This window comes from Kogia breviceps, chromosome 6 (assembly GCF_026419965.1).
Source record: "Kogia breviceps isolate mKogBre1 chromosome 6, mKogBre1 haplotype 1, whole genome shotgun sequence".
In the NCBI taxonomy this organism is placed as follows: domain Eukaryota; kingdom Metazoa; phylum Chordata; class Mammalia; order Artiodactyla; family Physeteridae; genus Kogia; species Kogia breviceps.
The window spans coordinates 66,169,089-66,192,042 of record NC_081315.1 but is presented as its reverse complement, the minus strand read 5'-3'; the positions used below and the strand labels follow the sequence as shown (position 1 = coordinate 66,192,042).

The 22,954-nt window shown below is 38.4% G+C and overlaps 1 protein-coding gene, 1 long non-coding RNA gene and 1 pseudogene across 5 annotated transcripts in view; 1 reads left to right on the top strand and 2 right to left on the bottom strand.

The window, feature by feature from the left end:
- LOC136794366 (uncharacterized) overlaps positions 1-16,681 on the top strand; it is a 135,540-nt gene extending 118,859 nt beyond the window's left edge. Inside the window, exons 3-5 of the long non-coding RNA XR_010841044.1 lie at positions 6,955-7,099; positions 8,826-8,959; positions 13,783-16,681. This is a non-coding gene — a long non-coding RNA (uncharacterized lncRNA). The remainder of the gene's footprint in view (positions 1-6,954; positions 7,100-8,825; positions 8,960-13,782) is intronic.
- ARHGAP24 (Rho GTPase activating protein 24) overlaps positions 1-22,954 on the bottom strand; it is a 771,354-nt gene that overhangs the window by 147,415 nt on the left and 600,985 nt on the right. Inside the window, exon 1 of one of the 4 annotated variants that reach the window (XM_059066407.2) lies at positions 19,974-20,129. The exons of the other annotated variants lie outside the window; for them this stretch is intronic. The gene's annotated coding sequence lies outside the window, so the exon portion shown is untranslated. Of the gene's footprint in view, positions 1-19,973; positions 20,130-22,954 lie in introns of those variants that run through there. 4 annotated transcript variants of the gene reach the window in all.
- LOC131758382 (large ribosomal subunit protein eL22 pseudogene) lies at positions 1,429-1,872 on the bottom strand (annotated as a pseudogene).

Sequence of the window (22,954 nt, the reverse complement as noted above, 5' to 3'; positions counted from 1 at the left end):
CCAGCTGTGCAACTAGCAAGAGCAACAAGAATTTCAGGTGTGGAAATGAGCCCTAGGCAAGCTCTTGAGAAACATGAATTTGATACAATGTAATCTTAAAACAATGCAGACAGTCCTGTAGAATTCAGATTTTAGGAGGGCACCATAAGGCATCAGCTTCTCTTCTCAAAGTCACTCTTGATATTTTGTCAGCAACAATCACATTTTTACAATCTCAATGATGACCTTTCACAGATCTCTAGCCTCTACACATATGGCAGCAGAACTCTCAGTATCGTGGGAACCCCTTTCAGTTTGGCCCTGCTTAACGTGTCAGTTTGTAGAATGACTTTTTTTTTTTTTGCGGTACGTGGGCCTGTCACTGTTGTGGCCTCTCCCGATGTGGAGCACAGGCTCCGGACGCGCAGGCTCAGCGGCCATGGCTCACGGGCCCAGCCCCTCCAGGCATGTGGGATCTTCCCGGACTGGGGCACGAACCCGTGTCCCCTGCATCGGCAGGCGGACTCTCAACCACTGCGCCACCAGGGAAGCCCTAGAATGACTTTTAAGCCCAGCGGTGGCCTAAATGGTGTGAAAGGGACTACTCTCTGGGCATCTCAACACTCACTTGTCTTCAGCCTGAGCTGTCTCCAAGGCCCCTCTCCTTCACACCTGCCCCCGTGGTAAGACTCCAGAACTCTGGGATTCTGATCCTGACCCCAGGGAACCTCAGCGACACCCACCTTTGGAAGCTCCACTATTTCTCATCTCCAGCTCCTCCTGGTGGGGTTCAAAGTGACAGTTTGGTGCAAAGACTTGTAGAAACAGTGATTATTTACAAATTCATATTTTGTAGACCTTTCCTTATTTGAACACCTGTGACTTTTACAGTCGCTCTCCAGACCCTTTCCTGAGGGGTAGTAGAATATGCAGCGACACAAAAGGACCACGTTTTATTTCTACAGGAAGAAAAAGGATTAACATACATAGTAACTGTGTACGTCAAGAGTAATTTGTAGTCAGAAAATGAAAAGACAAATTCCCCAGAAGCCTGCATTTTATCGACATTGCCACTTTCCCAAAAAGAGAACTTCATAAACAAGTCACTGGATCTGCTTTCAGTGAATTAGGAGTTCCCACATTTCTATTCCTCAATCTTTGAGAAAAGTATCAGATGAAACTGACTCACCCCTTTTTGTGTAACACAGTGACTAACTGAACTCACATCGCCACGCCCTCACCCATCTGCTCAATGTCAAACAGTAAGTAGTCAGTTCCCTTGAAGGAGCCTTATCCTTCTATTTTGGTATTTCTACCACAAGAATTGAAATTTTCAAGCTGAAAAAAGTTAATTACAAATAAGTGAGTGGTAGCCCAAGTGAAGCCCTTTCACTGTGATTTCCAATTTTCTGTTCAATCCACGCTGCAGAGATACCAGGAAAACCACCATTTTGTTTCCTAAATTTTATTTAAGAATTCATACAAAATACTCCAGATAACTGAGTTTCAATCCTCATCTTCCTCCTCTTCTTCATCTTGATTAATCTGGAAGTAACGTAATTCGTAACTTTCTTTGCTGTTAGCCACTACACGTAACCAATCACGGAGATTATTCTTCTTCAAATATTTTTTTGTGAGATATTTCAAATACCTTTTGGAAAAAGGCACCACGGAAGTTACAGTGATCTTGCTTTTGCTTCTTTCAGTTGTTACAACACCTCCAACGAGATTCCAAGCTTTTCCATTCACTTTGATTCTTTCCTTAAGAAACTGCTCAAAATTGGCAGCATCCATGATTCCATCTTCTACAGGATGGGTAGAATCAAGAGTAAACTTCAGGACCTGCTTCTTTTTTCTGGCCCCCTTCACCACAAGCTTTTTCACTGGTGCCATTGCCGCCCTTTGGTTTAAATTTGATTATTTTATTAGCTAAGAAATTGCAAGTTATTCAGAGAATGATTAAAAACCACCATCTGCCTTCTGATCTACAATGGATGAGTAAAAAGACTTCATGTCCAAATTTATGAATCTACTATCAAATTTTTCTTATCATGAGTCCCCTTTGGATCTTCTGTTATTTGCATCTTGAATTTGGATATTAGCTCTGCCACTTACTAGCTATTTAAATTTTCCTTACCTATAAATCACAGATAATAATAGAACATAGAACTAGAATGCAGGTTTCCTGACAAATGGTGCAGTTTTAATTCTGTTCATCTTCTTTTATGTTACAAGACAAATAGAGAAAATAAAAGAGCTATCTGACTAATCTAGCATTTTAATGGCAGTATTCACCTAAATAGAAAATCTTACTGTACCATCAATCTGACTTCTAAAAACTTAAACAAAAATTCTAATAGTAACTTGCATATTTGACTCAATAATGACAAATTTATCACTTTGTCCATGAGTTGATTTCTTATGGATACTTACAAGAAAAAAGTCTAGTATACTTTTAACCCTATGTATTTTAATTTTTGCATACATTTAAAATTTCTTACTTTGGTACATAATATTCATCCCTTCCACAATTTTCCATTTTTACCTTAGTAATTAGGAAGAAATATGAAAAATTATAAAGGATGAGAACAAAAAGGGAAATGAAAGACACCAGAAGCTTTTGAGTCAATTATGGATGAGGAAAAAACTAGAGGTCATTTATAAATAAATATTTGTTGATTATAGAATTTTGAAATATCTTAATGTGAAATGTGGTATTTCTTAATGTGAAATTTTTTTATTTTTACTGTTAACTCCAATTGGTCAACAATTTAGCATTATCAAGAGCAGTCAATGGCCACAGAAAACAAATTTACGGTTACCAAACGGGAAAGAAGGGGGGAGGAATAAATGAGCAGATTGAGATTAGCAGATACAAACTACTACACATAAAATACATAAAAAACAAGGTCCTACTGTTTAGCACAGGGAACTATATTCAATAACTTGTAATAAACCATAATGGAAATAACATGAAAAAGAGTATATATGTATAACAATCACTTTTCTGTACACCAGAAACTAACACAACACTGTAAATCAACTATACCTCAATTAAAAAAAAAAAAATAAAGCAGTCAGTGGCATGACCTGACTACATTTGGAGTCAGAATCTCATTTACTACCTGTGGGTTTTTGGCTGGGTTATTTGACTTCCCTAAATCTGTCTTCCATGTGTACATCAGGGGTATTGATACCACCCTACCAACGAGCTGGGAGGACCAAATGAGACAAGTTACACAATACACTTGGCACAGACACTCGCTCAATCAACATGAGCTCCCTTCCTCTTCCCCTAATGCCAGCTGGCTGGCAGACCACATTACACAAAAAAGGAAGCTATGTTCTCCTTTTTCCAGACAGCTGGTAATCCAGACATCACAGGCCTTTTACAAACAATGTTATGTTGACTTATTTTTGCCACAGCTGATGTGTATATAACGCGCTCGCCAGTTCTCCTCATGGGTTGAATTCATGACCATGGAATAATTGACGTTTCTTTATTGCTTCTCATTTTATGGGACCAGATTGAGGTAAACTGGCAGTTTCATTATGTTTTGTACATTTCAAAGACCAGGAGGACTTCTTTATTGTCTTGTAATAATCACAACAAAAATGTTTTACATTGTTTACCATAGTTCTCTGATGTATCTAATGTTAATCCTTCCCATTTGTGGATGCAGCCAGTGAGAAAAACAGGTTAAATAACTTGCCTAGCGTCACCTGGGTAACAGGGACAGAGTCAGGATTTGAATCGAGAGATCCTGACTCCAGAGCCTACGCTCTAAACTCATAGAAATTAAAAAGAGCTTGAAGCACTTATAGAGTGAATACAGTCCTTAAACTCCCATCTATTTTCCATTGCACTCAACTGTGGGGTCAGGGTTGGGAGACAGAACACATCACAGAATACCTGAATGATGTTAATTATGCATTTATTGCAAAAGAGAAACTCTGAAATTCCTCTTGAGGGGTACATATGCATCTCCTCTTAATCACTCAAGTACAGTACCTATGGGACATACGTTCAACAGGTAACACATTTTTTATTATACCTAAAATATTCAGGACTTTCAGGGACATATTCCTGCTCTCTCTGGTCTCTTTTACGTATGGGGAAAGGGCCACATAAACAGACTTGGTGTAAATGCTTAGAATAGTGCCTGGTACATAGTGAGAATATATGTTATTATTATTATTTACAATCCAGAGGCTGCATAGCATACTGTTTAAGAGTCCAGATTTGGGATCCAGACTGCCTGAGTTCTGATTCCAAATGCACTCTTTACTAGCCAAGAGATTGGAGAAGTCATTATTTAACCTCTTTAGTTTCCTCATCTATGAAATGAGAATAATAGAACTTATCTTACTGGGTAACAATAAGAATTACCTGGAATAGTTTCTGGCTTACATAAGCCCCATACAGGTATTACATTTTACTACTGTTATCATCATTAATTGTATTTTACTATAGCAATAGTTTTTTTTTTAATTTGTTCATATTTGTTTGTTTTTATTAGAATTTTTTTCTTCAAATGAAACTGGACACAAAAGTCCAGTATACATACAGCAGATTTTATATTGTATGGCAATATACATAAAGCCAACATTGGTTAAATGGTGTTGAGAATTTCTTCCTCTGGCCTCACCCTAGCACACCTATGTATAAAACACATTCAGGGAACATATTTCATTCAGCACTGTTAAAGAGGCCTAGGCACCAGCAGGATGCTCCTTGGCAGGCTATAAAATTGAATTGAGGAGGGTTGATTAAGCAAGAATTTAAGAGCTCCTGGCCTCTTTTGGTCTCAAGGCCAATTGAGTTTGGACCCAGACTCTGCTATCTGATAGTTGGGGAAGTAATTCAATCCCTCTAACACTCAGTTGTTTCCTTTGCTGTGAGATGGAAATGACACTATGACCACTTGTGAGATGGAAATGACACTATGACCACTTCATGGGGTTGTATTTGGATAAATAAAAGTCTAGTGTAATTATTTTTATCATCTCAATGACGCACAAGCCCCAAATTATTGGCGTTCAAAGAATCTAAAGAGAGAAGTTTTCCATCACTACTTTCTCCTTGAAAAACTTGTCTTGAAAAATGTGAAATTATATGAAATGATTGTTAAAGATAAAAATAACATCCTCTACTTTTATACCCATCTGGGAGAAATAGGAAACTTTGTAATGCAGTATATTTGTTTAAAATAGGACGCATCATTAGTTGAGTTCAGAGTTTAAAAATCTACCCATACTTCCTATTTTAGGAAATAACATAATTTGGATATGTCAAAATTTGTACCAAAAAGCACACAGGCATGCATTTTGAAATCTACAAATTTTAACCAAATTTATACCAATGTTAAAAAACGTGTACTTATTTCAACAGAGCTTAAAATGATAGCTTTTGAATATTTAAAATTGTTTCCCCTTCATATTAACCAAATATCAGTTGTCTTAAAGCTGACATGAAATTAAATAGAAAGTTTTGCAATACATTTTCTCTCAAGAATATGAAGCAATATGAAGTAAAAAGACATGTGCTAGAATGACTGAATTCACTAGGAAAAAGAAGGGAATTGCAAGATCCCTTCTTCCTGTCACATTTGAAAATCATTTTAGTAACATTTTATAAGTTGAAAAGAAAGCTCCTCTTCACACATTTCATATGACTTTCAATCACTAGCCTTGAGATATAAACTTGAATTAGAATAGAATAATGAATGAAAGCTTTCTCGCCTGACAATTTGACCTGAAAGTCTGCCCAATAAGTAAACAAAATATAAGAATAAAAAGAGACTGAGGAAAAGTATCAGTGTGGCCAATAGAAACAAAGAGCTGCAACCTAAGTGTCCATCATTGGTTGAATGGATAAAGAAGATGTGGCACATATACACAATGGAATATTACTCAGCCATAAAAAGAAATGAAATTGAGTTATTTGTAGTGAGGTTGATGGACTGAGTGAAGTAAGTCAGAAAGAGAAAAACAAATAATGTATGCTAACACATATATATGGAATCTAAGATAAAAAAAAAAAGGTCATGAAGAACCTAGGGGTAAGATGGGAATAAAGACACAGACCTACTAGACAATGGACTTGAGGATATGGGGAGGGGGAAGGGAAAGCTGTGACAAAGTGAGAGAGTGGCATGGACATATATATACTACCAAACATAAAATAGATAGCTAGTAGGAAGCAGCCGCATAGCACAGGGAGATCAGCTAGGTGCTTTGTGACCACCTACAGGGGTGAGATAGGGAGGGTGGGAGGGACGGAGACGCAAGAGGGAAGAGATATGGGAACATATGTATATGTATAACTGATTCACTTTGTTATAAAGCAGAAACTAACACACCATTTTTTTTTTTTTTTTTTTTTTTTTTGCGGTACGCGGGCCTCTCACTGCTGTGGCCTCTCCCGCTGCGGAGCACAGGCTCCGGACGCGCAGGCCCAGCGGCCATGGCTCACGGGCCCAGCCGCTCTGGCGGCATGTGGGATCTTCCCGGACCAGGGCACGAACCCATGTCCCCTGCATCGGCAGGCGGACTCTCAACCACTGCGCCACAAGGGAAGCCCTAACACACCATTTTAAAGCAATTATACTCCAATAAAGATGTTAAAAAAAAAAAAAAGAGTTGTGCCAAGTTGTATAGCTCCATCCTATTTGATGTTCAGTGACTCTTTTCACACTGTTAAAAAATTAAAAAAATAAAAAACCGCAAAGGATCTGCCCTCTCTCCTAGAAGCTGTATTAATAGAGACTCAACCTAACCCATTTCAAGAGTAAGGATTTATGAGTTGTAGGAGACTACAGTGTACTTTGTTTCTCTTTTTTTCAATTACTAGAAACATCACTTGTGGGAGAAGTTTCCTCTTTTCTCTGGTCTTTGACCACAAATTATCTGCTAAAAATGTGCAAATATGTAGACATTCAAATGAATTGATAGAGACTATTTTTACTTCTACAGCCACAGTGTCAGGAGAATGTTTTCATCAAGAAACGCTGTAAATTTTTAATAGACAGACTCTACTGAACATACAGGAATATGCTCTACTGAATGAAGATATTCTACTGAACAATCATTCTAGATAACATTTGAAAACTAGTAACAGGTAAGTCTAAAATGGAACTTTGGTAAATAAAACAAAACAACATCCTCTGGGATTCTCTATAGATGTTAATGTAGCTACTTTAATGTCTTCATTTAGAACATCTTTGTAAAATTTGAGAGACCAAATCCAAAAAAAGACGAGACTAAAGTCAAATGAGGCACCTAAAATGATCAACAGTTTCATGTTGGATAAATTGATATATGTTGTCTAATTACATAATTAATGTATCTCTCCATCTTTGTAATATGGATAATCTCCTTTTGATCAAGTGACATGATGGCTTTAAGATTGCTAAGGGCCATTACCAACAAGCTGTGTCTCAATACAAAATCAAATTAATACCTGAGCTTTCATTTATAGAGGCTGTATTTCAATAATATTGGTCCATCACAGGTAGGATGTTTATCTCTTAAAAATTTCACACTTTATGGGCTTCTTTTCAATTTGCAAAGGCAAAGTCATAGCCATCAGGTACAATCCTGTTAAATATTCAAAGTCTTGTATACACAACAGTTATGAATGAGAAACAAATCATATGATATATAATACAGGATGAGTCATGGCACCTGTGGAGCAGGACAAACCAATTACAATGCTTTGCACATGGGGCCACTCTGTTCATCACACCACATCACACCTTGCATAACTGCTGGGCCCAGTGTCCACTCTGAAGCTTATCTTTTCTTCATGGCTTTCAATTACACAAGCTCACTGCTTAAATGCAAGACTTAAAATGCAATTCAGGAAAAAGTGATTTTCATCTCCCTTAAGTAATTCTGAACTTGGCCTTAGTTTTCTTTTTTTATCAAAGTTTACTTAAGTTTATTCTGTCGTGTGGTTTTGTTTTGTTTTGTTCTATTTCCTCCAGCCAGATACAGGTCACTGAGTTTTTCTTTTCTTTTTTTTTTTTTTTTTTTTTTTGCGGTATGCAGGCCTCTCACTGCTGTGGCCTCTCCCGTTGCGGAGCACAGGCTCCGGATGCGCAGGCTCAGCGGCCATGGCTCACGGGCCCAGCCACTCTGCAGCATGTGGGATCCTCCCGGACCGGGCCACGAACCCGTGTCCCCTGCATCGGCAGGCGGACTCTCAACCACAGCACCACCAGGGAAGCCTACTGAGTTTCTTAAGAAGGGTACTTTATACCTTCTAAATTAACTCCAGTTAAAATTAGCATTTATTTTGCATCTACTTTGTCAACAGAGTGAAATTATTTTTTTCTCAAAAATGTTGGAATTATAATCAGCCAAATACAGGTTTAATGTTTTATCTGCAGTGATAAAGAAGTTCTATGTGAACATAAACACTATTATTAGGGATTCAAATTTGAGTAAATAATATTAATAAAAGGTAGGGACCACTAGAAAGTCTCTAACCTCTGATATCCAAACTCTAATCAATATAGACACTTTCCTCTTTGAGAAAGTACTTGGAAGCAAGGACTATGCCAAATAATACGTTTATAAATTGCTGTTTTTCATATTTAAAGACAATCTGTGCAATTATTTCTACTGAGTCTATCCTGTTTCATTATGATTTCCCAGAGCAATGGGAGTAGCTACCATTTTTAGTTCATTGCTATTGTTGTGTTTCCCCTTCCCTCTGGAATTAAGCATGCATCAAACATTTATTAGATGTCATCTAAGGTAATTAGTTGTTCATGAGAATGCCATGGACAATGCCCATGTTGTGGCAACTGACCTATGCTTTTTATTACAACTGCATATAGACCAGAACAACAGCAATAAATAAAAGTGAGGAACTCAGTTCAGCCAGAGGCAGAAGCAAGGAGGGGAAAAGCAGAAACATCCAAGATGCATCCTCCTGTGAATAAAGAAGACAACAGGTACACGGAGACAGCAGGTAAATGGAGGGGGTGTGGAATTAGTGATGGAGGGAGGGTATGAAAAGCATTTTATTTGGTGTATGGCTGAAAGGAAATGTGCCTAAAATAGATCACTTAAGGAAGGACACAATCCCCCCACCCAAAGAGAAGGCACATCTGCAGTAATAGTTGTCTGTGCAATAAAAGAGATTTTAAAAACACATTTTAAAGTAGTTATGTTGGCCCATTAATGAGATATTCAGAATAATTACTTGTCTCTCTTGAGAGGCAGTATCCACAGTGGTTATGCACATGGGATCTGGCATCAGACCTGGGATTCTGACTCTGACACTAATTGACATGGCCACTTATTTAACCTCTTTTGGCCTCGATTTCCTTATCTGCACAGTTTTCTTCATCTGCACAATTTTCTCATCTGTAATTTATGACATCGTTGTAAGAATTACAAGTGTTTAAGTATGTAAAGCACTTAGGAAAGTGGCTGGCACATAGTAGCAATACATGTTCACCATTTTTTTTTTTTTCAGTACGTGGGCCTCTCACTGTCGTGGCCCCTCCCGTTGCGGAGCACAGGCTCCAAATGCGCAGGCTCAGCGGCCATGGCTCACCGGCCCAGCCGCTCCGCCGCATGTGGGATCTTCCCGGACCGGGCCACGAACCCGTGTACCCTGCATTGGCAGGCGGACTCTCAACCACTGTGCCACCAGGGAAGCCCCACCATTCTTTCTTGATATTTTTCAAATCCAATAAATAATGCTAACAGAAAAGATGATCAAGACAATTAAATGATGCCACTAGCACATTCTTGAAGTGTGGTTTTACCACTTAATATCTAGATAAAGCTAACAGATTCAAAATACTAACACTTATCTAGGGACCTAAGCCAATAAAGCTAACAGATTCAAAATACTAACACTTATCTAGGGACCTAAGCCAAATACAAATCTCAAGAGAAGATGGTACAAATGTTATCAAGAGTTGTCTAATTTCCAGTTACAAAGGTTGATCCCCATGTAGGGAAATTTACCAGCAATATTATCCCCAGCATGGCAGTTTCAATGGAATCAGAATATGGTTCATGTTGCATACTTGCGGACATTCTGGATTTTAGGGGAGCAGATTCCTCCTGCGTATATTTTAATCCTGAGGACAATCATACTTCACTTAAAGTCCCCAACTCCATGAGAACCGTGCCCTCAGAGTTCATCTCAGGAAGCTGTATTTGTTCCCCTGCTGTTATAAGCATTTGCCTAAGTTGACTCCAGGACAAGTTTAATTATGCCTCTTTTATTTTCAAGTTTTATGTTTCTATTTGTCTTCATGTAACATAGACACAACTTCTGGGTGAATTACATTTTTAGAGGAGCACAAAGACCGTGGGACAGAAAAGGCAGGTAAAGTGAACAAGAGCTCACATGCTTTTAATCACTTAGATGACAGTGTTATAAACTCAAGTGCCTTTTCCGCTATACTAGGGGACATTTTTTTCCCTCAATGGACCTTATTTCAGGATTAAGTTCTAGGACTCAGCTAGCTGAGTCAACTTAAATTGTAGACCAGTTTGGCAGAAAAGAAGCAATTTACACCAGCAAAGTAAGTGAGGAGAAATAATTTGAGCGTTCTCTCTATAAGATGATCTTCTGAGTTCACTCCCAAGGGATAATCTACAGTAAAGGAAATTAATGATAATTGAAACTTAACTCCTAAAATTATTTCCAGAGATCAATATTCCCTTTATAGATAACTGTGCCATAGCTGTGCTGGAATAATGGCCTATACTTGCTAAGTGCACATATCAATGAGGCCTATGCGCATAAACACTGTTCGCTTTTATCCTCCTTCTTGGCATTTGAGAATGGGGCTTTTATTCTATGAGCTAGAATAGCTCTTCTCAAACCTTAATCTATAAATGAAACATCTGGGGATCTAGGTAAATATGCAGATTCTGATTCCATAGGCCTAGGACAGGGTTGGATGATCTGCATTCCTAACCAGCTCTGAGGTGATACTCTGAGGTGATATCTGAGGTGATACTGATGATCCACTGACCACACTTTGAATAGTGTGAAGGTAATAAGACAGTCAGTCCTATACTCTGAATTTTCCTTATCGTCACCTTACTTGATCCAACGTTATGGGTTGAATTGTGCCCCCCGCCAAAAGATATGATGAAGTTCTAACCTCCTGTACCTCACAATGTAAACTGATTTGGAAATAGAGAGGGTCTTTACAGAGATAATTAAGTTAAAGTCAATAGGGTAGGCCATAATCTAATATGATTCGTAATCCTTATAAAAAGGGGAACTTTGGACACAAAGACAAACATTCATTCACAGAAGGAGGATGATGTAAAGACACAGAGAGAAGATGGCTACGTACAAGCTAAGGAGAGAGGCCTGGAACAAATCTGTTCCCAGGCCTTCAAAGGGAGCATAGACCTGCCACACCTTGATTTTAGACTTCTGGCCTCCAGAATTGTGAGACAGTACATTTCTGTGGTTTAAGCCATCCAGGTTTTAGAATTTTGTTACAGCAGCCTTAGAAAAGAAATACAGATATAGTATTAACAACTCTTCTCTGACACCTCTTCTTTCTTCTCCTCTCTGACATATACGGAACATTTCAGTGCACCACTAAACTTAGTACAATGTGAAGAATGTGAGGGCGACATTCCACACACAGATAAGGTAACACAAAGGGGTAGGTCATGTTTCTCAGGTTTGCCTAAGACAAGAGCTTGGATTGGTCCTACAGTTATTGCAGGTGTTAATCATGAAACAGGTTAAATCTACTGTAGATTTAGTTGTTAGTTGTTGTTCTGTTGTTAGTTCCCCTTAGGAATCAACGAACTTGACGCTTAACACTCAAAGGACATATGCCCAGATTTTTGCGAATCTCTATATTCCCAAATGCTTCTCTAGCATATAAGTTCCTTCAGAAAATGAAAACTTGGAGTGGCCCCTTAATAATCCTATAAACATAGACCTAAAATAAATTATAAAGGCATTAAAACAATTTCACAAATCACTTTTTTGTTGTTGTTGCTGTTGCTTTATAGCACATTTGGTGGACTCATTTTGACATAGATCATCAGTACTGCCAAATTTGAATTTCATAATTTTTCCAAAACTGCTTTTGTCTATGAATTCCCATTTATTTCTACTTCTTCACATCCTTTGTGCTTCATTAGAAGTCCTACAAATAGCTTTTCTTTTTTTTTTTTTTTTTTTTTTTTTGCGGTAGGCGGGCCTCTCACTGCTGTGGCCTCTCCCGTTGCGGAGCACAGGCTCCGGACGCGCAGGCTCAGCGGCCATGGCTCACGGGTCCAGCCACTCTGCAGCATGTGGGATCTTCCCGGACCGGGGCACGAACCCGTGTCCCCTGCATTGGCAGGCGGACTCTCAACCACTGCACCACCAGGGAAGCCCCATCCTATTTTTCATACTCTCCATGGGGGTGGTACCATTCCCTGGAGAGATGTTTGGAAAAGCGTAGGAGTGTTTGAGTTTTCACAATAAATGAATGGATTTATTGGCATTTAATGGGCAAGGCATTGGGAAACTAAATAAAGCAAAGCAAGAGATGATAAATCTTTGCCTCTCACCAAATGCCAACAGCTCCTCTATGTTGAGGGCCTCCTCCCATTTTGACATTTCTTTAAGATTAATGGTCTTTCCAGTTTAGGCTCTGGGTTCACCTCTTGACTTCTACCAGAAACCATGCTGACTTCATATGTCTCTCTCTCTCTCTCTCTCTGATTTAACAGGTGTGTCATTCCCTTTGCGTGTTCAAAGATCGCTGGTTTCATTTCACACTCGCTCCACTTTATGGACTGTGTAATTAACATATCTGTTCTTCTTGATTTGTTGTTTTATTTTTTTATCAATGTAGATAAATCTAACACAGTGTACTTCAGATAGGACATCCTGGAGATTCTTTTGTACAACCATCCAGTGGTTATGGTCTCACTCCTTCCTTTTCTTTATTCATTCTTCAAACATAAATAAGCACCTGCTATAAGATATGGTGTTAAGCCTCATGGAAGGAGGGTACATACAATGATGATCAGATCTCTCTTCTGGGATAGTCAGATTTACCTTCTTTCCTTTCTCATTATTCTTTTCCTTCTTCTCCCTGATAACTTTTCCCATCTTTGAGCTTTTGCCAGATCTAGAAAAAACTCACTCCTCCACAAAACTGTGACAATTCTATTTGCTAAACAACCTCCCTACACATCTATGTTGATTAGCTTTTTGATTATTTCTTATACGAAAAACACGTTCACATACATATTTTATCATTTTAACCTTAATATTTGTGATTTATGCTAATGTTAGAGATTTACAAACTGAAGGTTAAATAATTTTTGCACAAACAACTTGTTCATGGATTTTAAAACAGGTCTAGCTGACCCTAGTGCCTGAGTTCTTAATGAATATAAAATATTCCTGATAATTAAAATCACCTTCCTGTGACTGCCAGTGAACTTTATATGCCCTACTTTGAAATCTTAGCATAGACACAGTTGGCCTTCATTCTTAGTGCCATGATTAAATTCATCACGACTGTTTTAGAAACCTGGTTATGCCTCCCAAGTTTCCATTGAAAATAAACCAAAAAAAAGTTTTAAAACTTTGCTGGGTTTCTTAGCTAATACAAATCCACAAAGTAGAAGTTCCAAATATAACTAGGTAGTCCTCTGTTATTTTTCAATGCCTGCAGGCTTTTAAAGTGCTGTGAATATGCCTTAATCTGTTGCTAGGAACACTGCACATTGCTCCAAACAGCCTGCCAGTCTGAGAAATCTAGCGTGAATGACATAAGTGTTTCTTTCATCCAGGTCAGAGGATGGCGTGCAGCAGTATGGGAGGTGATGGGAGGGGAGGAATTCAGGATAAAGAAATTAACTAGAGGAAAAGGAAGTGACAAAGAAGAAAGAATCCACAGACCCTAAAGGAAAAGCTTTCCAACTGAAGCTCTCCTGCTCCCCACCAAGCCGACATCCCTTGAGAGCTTTTGGAATTGGTTCAGTCTAGTCTGACAACAACTCAGAAGGGCCAGGGCACAGCTGAGAGTGTCTCATTCCCTTGTCACACCAATGGAAATCACAGATCTGAAACCTGCAGATACCAGAGACAGTGAGGCCACTTTGAAACCTCAATCACGTTTCAGATTTGAGAATCAGGAGAGTTAAGAGCAAGAAATTAGTCTATAATTTTTTTCACGATACTTGTCTGGCCCCAGGATAAAATATAAAGCATCAGCTTTAGAATTAAAAAAGAAATTAGTGATTTACATTTATACTTTCTTTGCTTTTCTTCATCTCAGAAGGTTTAGTGCCTGAAAAGCATAGAGAACGATGGGGCAGATGGTGCAGAGGAAGTATCACTTTTGACACCTCCCTTCTGCTATAACTGCAGCAATTACCACAAAGCCTAGGCACCTCTCAAGCAGCAGGACGCCATTTCTACCCCTGTTTTTGGCTGCTTAGTGACACAGTGGATGAAGCATCTCCTCTGTTCAAGTCAGTACAGCAAAACTTTCTTCTAGCATGCATGTAGCTTTATATTTTACATCTAAATCTTTGACTCCTCTAGAATTTATTTGGGTGTCAAGGATAAACCTTTTTTTTCCCAAATGGCTATCTAAATGTACCAATGCCTGCTGTCCACTCAATCATCCTTCCCCCACTATTTTGAAGTCCCTCATTTATTACACAATAAATTCCTGTGGGAAATTCCAGTAACTGGAATGGGGAAACTAAACATGAACAGTAAGAAAATTCCATTTCCACTGAAACACCATATGCATGATTTCTCCTTTCCTTAATGTTTAAAAATGAAAAGGAGAAATATTACAAGGGAAAGATGCCACATTTCTAAGGTGCCATTTTCCTTGATTACAGGTTATTTGTAGCACATGTTGATCTATTCTAATTTGATAACTTAATTATCCTATTCATCTGCTAAATGTTCTTTGATCCCTCTGTGCATTGCTGCTGACTCAAGGAGTAGGACATTTTGAAGGTCAGTTTTGCCAGTTTGTCTAAAACTGAATTGTTACTCAATTTATATATGTTCCTTGCCACATTTTATGTTTGCTTATAAGGGCATGTCTGGTTATGGCTATTTTTAAGTGGCAGGAGATTTAGCTTTTGTTTGAGCAAAATAATCAACATATTTTACTCTTCTGAATTTCCTTATTCTGAAAATCATATTGAAAACAGTGTAAAAGGCTCTTAGGGAATCTGAAGAAAATTCTGCCAACGAGTTCAGGTAACTTAATCATTTATTTATTCATTTAACAATTATTTATTAACGTTTGTGTGTCAGAAGATGATTCCAACCAAAGGTGGATGGTGAATGGTCAAAGTTAAAATTTCTTTAATAATTCTAGCCTAATTAAGGATTCTGTTGGAACCCTAATGTGGACACACTTATTGTTAGACTCTAAATCAAATAATATATAGCTGGGTAGGACAAGTAAAATATACCTAGTTATTCGGTAGAAAGGATTCAGTTATTTTCAACCCTTTTGCTGTTTTAAAGTATTGAATTTAAAAAACAAAACCAAATGGAACAAAACCTTTCTGGAGTTTGCTGGCAGAGGTCCCAGAATTGATGGAGAGGTACATTTCATGTCAAGAGATTGTTGTTCATAGTGGACTAACCATGTGAACACCAAATTTGTCAAAATGATACTAAGTAATCTGTCTATTCCTGTTTGGGTGTGTTAGTTTATATTAGTCATGCCTTTTAATTTTCTGTATTTCTAATGCTTTGGCATCTGGGCTTTGCTGACCCTGAAGAGAGCCCCCTTTCCAGGGCTAGCCAATTCCTAGAGATAGGAAAGACTAACCCTGAGCATGCCTTTCTTATGCAAATAAACCAATTCTGAGCCCAAACCCCAACCAGATCCTTTATCTGGCTCTCACAAGGCTCTCACATCCTGGGTCACTATCCATCTGCCCTAAACACCTCAGGGCCAGGTACCCAGACAACTAGAGTCAGTCTCTGTGCCGCAGAGCCTGCTGAAATTATTCGAACTAGCCAGCCCAAAACGTACGTACCCTACTTTGCCTGTTCTTTCCCAAGGAAACCACAATAAAGCCTCTTGCCCATGTTTCCCCCTTTCTCTCTCTGCCTCCTGACCAACCCAGGTGCTTCTCTATGTAGTCCTTCAAGGCATGATGTGTCCCTCCTTTTGAAACTGAGGAGCAAACTATCTTTTCAATGGCTATCATCTCCTGATCTGTTGCTCCCACTATACCTAAATAATAATAAAACCTACATTTTAAAGCAGAATTCTTAACTTATACAGAAAAGGAGATACTTCTTTGTAGCTACAAAATAATTCCTTTTAACACATTGATGTGTTCTGTTAAGAGTTATCAGTCAAGTGAAACCCCATGAGATAAAAGGACAGGCGTGAAAGAAGGGAAAGCCTCCAGTGTGTTTTATACTTTATCATAAAAATATTCAAAAACAGGCTGATCTTGAAAATATTCTATCAGAAAAGAGCACATAGAAGTCTGTTTTTATTGATTTCGATATGTTGGATTAAATTCTTGAACGTTCCCTTAAGATCTAATATGCCTTTAACAGGAAACTTTGCCATAATTTTCTGTGGATGGCTTCTTGGTCATTAGAAATATTTGGAAGTTGTAATTACATTCTCTTGAAGTGATTGCTCGAATTATACATTGATGAAAATTGTTTGGCTATTAAAATGTAAAGAGTTTAATTGGCTATTAGTATTTCTTGAAAATTATTTGTTTTGTGTGGTAGAGGATGGCTGTTAGAGGGAACTGGATTGACACTGGCATCAGGTTTGAAGCCTGCCCTAGTAAAAATAATTTAAAAGTTTAAAAACCAGAACTTGTATTGGTTGTAAAAATATGTAGAATATGGAGATGCACTTCCTTGGAGGTCTGTCACAATCTGGGCGCAACTTCTAGCAACCAGACTCTACCCGTCCTGTTTCCTTAGAAGACACACTGGATTCAAGACAAATGAGGCTGGCCTCTTGGGTAGACTTGTAGAAAATGTTTTTCATCTCTGTCTCCAAAGAATTGCCTGTTGCCACCAGCTCCTATTCCAGCTGTCAAATTCTTGCAGCCCAGTGGTCCACTAAGGAGCCCAGAGATTGTCTGGACACTGTAGCCTCAGAGGGACATCTACCAGAAAAAAAACAGTCATATCATACAAACTGCCTTCCATGTTTCTTGTCCACAAACCATCCAGGCCTACTTTAGGGAATCTGGAAATAATAGTTAAAAGCTGTGTGAATATTCAGGACTTCACCTGAATCTCCATTACTTCAGGAGGAGTCATTAGGCAAAATAGAACTTCATTACCTTAATGCTAAGGTTAAAAGACATAAAAACTATGGATACCACTTTAAGCCAAACCCATACACTACAAATGATATTTAATCTCAATTTACCAAGAGTCTTTGTGAAAGTGTAACTATGTTGCTATATGCAAACATTTCTTGATAAAGGTTTCCAAGCCTAGTAACAGACTAGATGGATAAGAGAGAATGAATAGCAGAAATGCTGGGCAAGATAGACGCAGTCATTGCCTTCCTGGTAGCGTTTATCAATCCATTCTTTCCCTCTAATCACACCCCATTTCCTGCTCACAGAGTGGGCGGTGATCTCTTGATCTCAGGGGAGGTGGGTCTTCCCCTAGCCCCAGGAGTTAAATCATAATTGCTTTCTTACCCAAGAAGAAGAGATTGAGTGTAGGTCAAAAGAAAGCAGGTTCAGTAAATTAAGGATTTAGCAAGTTTAAAGTCTAGAGTAAAGTATAAAGCTGAAAGAAGAGAGGGAGAGAGAACACAATGTGCTTAAGAAACTTAAGCTTTTTAAAAAATAAGAGATACTTATCAAATATATAAATGAAGCCTAATCATTCCCTTTAACTAGGAGCCCTTAATTGCATAGAAGTAAATGCGTTTGCACATACTGGCTTGTGCTTTGAGGTCAGTACCTGTAATCTCTAAACCCTTTTAAACCTCTTTGTATGCCACAGTAAGCTAGTTATCTAAAGAATAAATGAGGGCACCATTCAAGACTTTTCTTGGCTGTTACACTGATTGTGGTTCATCAATGTTTCTAGTCTTTCTGCATGGAAGGTGACCATGGGTACAGATGGACACACCACATTTGAACACATTGGACTGCACTCATCATAGAGACAGGGATACTCTTGTGTTTATAAAACACTGATAAGAGACCCTCCACCACCTCTTTTCAGTCCTGGTGATAAAGTCGTGTTATACCCTTTTAAAGAAGCAGCCAAATTTTAGATCAAGGCAGCAGAAAAGCCAGGGTAGTACAGGTTCCTATATGGAAAGGCCAACCAGTCATGAATTCTTTGTACACCTCAACTTCCATATTTGTCGAATGAAACTATTTCTATTCTAAACTCACATAGAAAGCCTGACAATGTTAGAGTCAAGTGTTTTCTGCTCACCATTCCACAGTGCTGTAACATAGTCTGAAAGCAAGAAACCATGAAGAGTGTATCCAAGGACCTTAGCAGCCCAAGCGTATGTAGCAACAGTTGACATTCTACTTTAGAGGATTAGACTCTTTCTATACTGACATAATTCAAAAGTGGGACAAATAGTTTTCATATCGTATGTTACTTGTTAAGTGTTTGAATAATTTTAATGTCCATTGCATTTTAATACATCTTATGTTACTTTACTAGTTTTCAAAGTCTACCCAAATGAAGACCAATTTTAAATAAAACTTTAAAATTTATATTAAAAAAATTTATCAGTCTAGGCAACAGAACTCAAGACAAATAAGTACATTCCACAGATTGAAAACATGTTTTATTAAGAATTTTTGCTCTTGGCTTCATTTCTGCAGACTCTGAATTTCCTTAAATATTCTATTGTTCTTTCATTAGACTTAAAAATTTGAGCAGTTGAAGTACTTTTCATATTCCATCCCAATTATTCCTCATTTTAATGTACTGTTTTTCCCCTCCCTGTAAAATTTGACAGCTTTTCAAAATTTTGCTCATCCTATTTTTACAGTACAAAATTCCCACATTTTCCTTTCTCAGAGCATGTGTTTCATGAATACAAATCTCCAGTGTATTTATTTAGGTATAATAATACACTGTATCTCCTTTATATTTTGCATAGTTTATTAAATAGCTAACATACAAAACTGGTGCAGCATTAAGGCCTGTCAGCTTAACCAAGAACACATTTTGGATTTCTGTTTTATTCCTAGTAAGCACAGACTCCATGTCCCCACATGCCTTCACAAGTGTACACTGTAGTTGTATTGTCCTTGTATACACAAAATGCGAAGTTCCAAAACTCAAATATGCTGGTAACAAAAGCTTTAGGAGCTGATCAAATTAATGATAAGTACATCAAAATATAGCAAAGTATTATTTGCTTTTCTTTGGGTCCTCAGTTGTTTTTTTTTAAAACACACACACACACACACACACACACACACACACACACACACACACACACCACTGGCCAAGCATAAGTTTTCATTTTGACAAGAAAAAACACAGAAAACTCCCATGTTACTTTTATCAACAGATTAGGCCCTAAGGCACTCTGCTCTCTCCAAAGTTTCAACCACTAAAATATGAGTGAAGCAAAGAATACACCACAGCAAGTACTCCAAAAAATAGCAATTCAGATTTATATCTGAAGCTGTTTTCACATGCTTTCAAATCAGCACTGGAATCCTTTATATGAACAGCTCCATCATTTGGCAGCAGCAATCAATGAGAGAATCCAAGAAAATTGCACCAAACTGATCACATTTCAGTGTAAGAACAGCAGTACATCCAATCTGTTGCCATAATTTGGACACCGTGCAGCACTGAATAATGGATCATGACAAAAAACAAGGGTATAAATAAAACCACACACAGTCTAAGTCCTGAATTTGTGGTGATATAAACACCCCCAAATTATCGAAAACAATCAACAGCAATACCTGGCGACTTGTCTCCAAATTAACAAAAAAGCCCCAGCTCTCACCTTGCACAAACACACACTTCAGTGGTCAGTGACAAATGCAGGCTGTACTTGCAGGCTGGGGGAGGGAGCAGCTGCTCTGTCCTGAGCCGCTTAAGGCACAGTCCAGCCTGGCTGGCCCGCTCAGGTCCTACTCTCTGTTGGTTCGCTGCAGTTTCTCCCATGACTCCATCACCCAGGAATGGAAACTGCTGCCCTCGTCCCAGCACCAGCAGGCTCCCGGCTACTGAGCTCAGGTAAAAATGCTGAGTCCCACGAGGTCACTACAAGGTGAACAGCGGCAAAAGGAGTGAATGGGGAAGAGGAGGGGCCATCAAGGAAAGACTCTAAACTTCAGACACCTTGCCTTTCACAAGATTCTGAAATCCATAAATCAGAGCTGCAGCAATAGTCAGAGAAGCAGTAAATCTGAGAATCCTCAAATGGCTCGGGGCCAACCTGCTAACCCAGAGGCCCTCTTGAAGCAATAATGTTTCTCTCTCTCTTTTTCTTTCTCTCTCTCTCTCTCTCTCTCTCTCTCTCTCACACACACACACACACACACACACACGCACACACACACAGACATACACACACACACACAAACAGACTTCAGTGTGGCTATTCTAATTGCTCAGACATCCTTTTCAAGCCAAAAAGTTTCTGAAAACCCTTTCCAGGTAACGCCGCTTAGAGAAAGCTCTTAGAAAATTAAATTTTAAATTAAAAAATTTTAAATTAAAAAATTAAATTTGCCAAAATCAAATAATTCTTTTAAGAACGAAATCATTTCTGGTCCATAAACTAATTCATATGAATGAGGTCTTGCTTTTTGGGCACATATTTCAATTATGCAACCCCCCCATATTAAAAAGACAGTAAAGATGTATTTATTTCAGAGACGACTGGCAAAATCAATTAAGATTTCTCATAAAAATTCCTACCATCTTTTTCAAGATTAGTCTTGACTGACACACATTTTAATCTGGAGAGGTTTCAAGAAGGCCTTTCTTGTCTAAAATATAATCATTCTCCATGTAGATGTTCTAGACAGATACATACATATTTATAAATGTTTCCCTGTAAAGTCTCTCCAGGTTTTTATTTCTCATATTTTGGTTTTCCTATCAGAAGTGGAGAAGAAACAATGTTTAAGCTTATAAGAACATTATGAAACATTATTTCTCTTTGTTGTATATTTTTTTCTTACAGGTAAATAATTATGCCCTGAAGTTTAGATTGATTGCATTAACAGGAAATTATTCTTACTCTTTAGCCACCTTCCTTTCCCCTCCTTCTCCAAACATGTGAAATGAGCAACTTATCTAACCTCCTAGGCATCAGTTTTGTAATCTACAAAATGGGGATTTGTTTCCAACATCTGCTTTGGGGTTCCCTCCTGGGTCAGTATGAGGATGAAATGGGACAATGTGTAGGAGCAGATGCTTTGTAAACTATAGAGGGCTGGGAAATAATCGTACTTACTGCATTTTTCCCCCTTCGATGGCCCGAGGCTGGGACTAGTGAATTACTTTCTGTGTTCTCAAGGGGGACTCCTCAGGTTTCATGGGACAGTGTTTCAAGTGGGCTATAAATAGAGTTCAAGATTTTATTGAACTGCTGTCCTCCTGGTGGCAGATCTTGATGGCAGCGACCACATGGCCAGAGTCAGTTAATTGTGAAAAACACGAGCTGTCTGGTCTTTGAGGCAGAACAAGATCAGCTGAAAGCCTGGTAGAAGATGCTCACGTGCCTGGCTGGTTTCACAGGTTCCTGGTGTCCTGGGTGTACTCCTGTGTTGGAGGGGTTGCCCAAGGGGATTAATGAAAGGGAAAGGTTGGGGATGGAATGCCAAGTTCACTGCTGAGTTAACTCAGTAACAAATGCATTAAGGCATTCATGCTAATGTTCCTACCATTATGTATGCATTATTTAGAGATTAGGTTGAGGGACTGTAAGGAAGGACACCAATGGGGAACAGGAAAGGAACTAAGTATATGAACACCTGTTTTGTGAGACACACAGGGCTGGGGCTTCATGAATGTTATCTCAGTTAATCCTCATAGTAAGGCTATGAGGTAGTTGTTATTCCCATTTATCAATGAGAATAATTTGCCTGCACACTGTTACTGGTGAGTGGTGGAGCTGGAATTACAATCAAGGTCTGCATGGCCTAAAGTCCCGTATTTGGAGGAAATCTGTTGATTTATAACTTTCTCAGAAGAAGAAAAGAAAGTTTGGTTTTTAAATAGCAGGGTAGGGAAGGCAAGAATGCAAATTACCACAAAACCTTGAGAGTACTTGCTAGGCAAGTTAACTTTTATAAAGAGCAGAGAAATGTTTAGAAAAACAAGTTTTGATTTTTTTAGCAATGAAGTCATTGTCGCATACAGAGAAAAAATACAATTTTTGTTAATATGTGCCTATAATTCCTTTTTCTTAATTGTGTCTTGCCTGTCTTTAAGCTGAAGATGTGAATTTAGAGGTCTTTCTGTATAGTAGAATACCACTTTATTTTAGTTTTTGAATTTTATTTATTTTTTATACAGCAGGTTCTTACTAGTTACCTATTTTATACATATTAGTGTATATATGTCAATCCCAATCTCCCAATTCATCCAACCCACCCCTACCCCGCCACTCTCCCCGCCTGGTGTCCATATGTCTGTTCTCTACATCTGTCTCAATTTCTGCCCTGCAAACCGGTTCATCTGTATCATTTAAATTTGCTGAAATTAACAGATCCTTAGGAATGCCCACAAGGAAGCAAGGCAATCTCTTACTATTAAATGCAGAAAAGACATTTTTTTCAACTATAGTGCGGAGTATTGTAATGGAGTCGTAATTTTCAGTTCCCTGAGTCTGAGGATGTTAATAAAATTCCAGGTCCTTTCTACGAGTTTTATTGGAAAGCTAGAAGCAGAGTTTAAACTGCTGCCCTACATGGTATATGTTTCTGTTCTCCTCTTTTTAAGTGGCATTGCCCTCTAAATGAGAAACCTTGA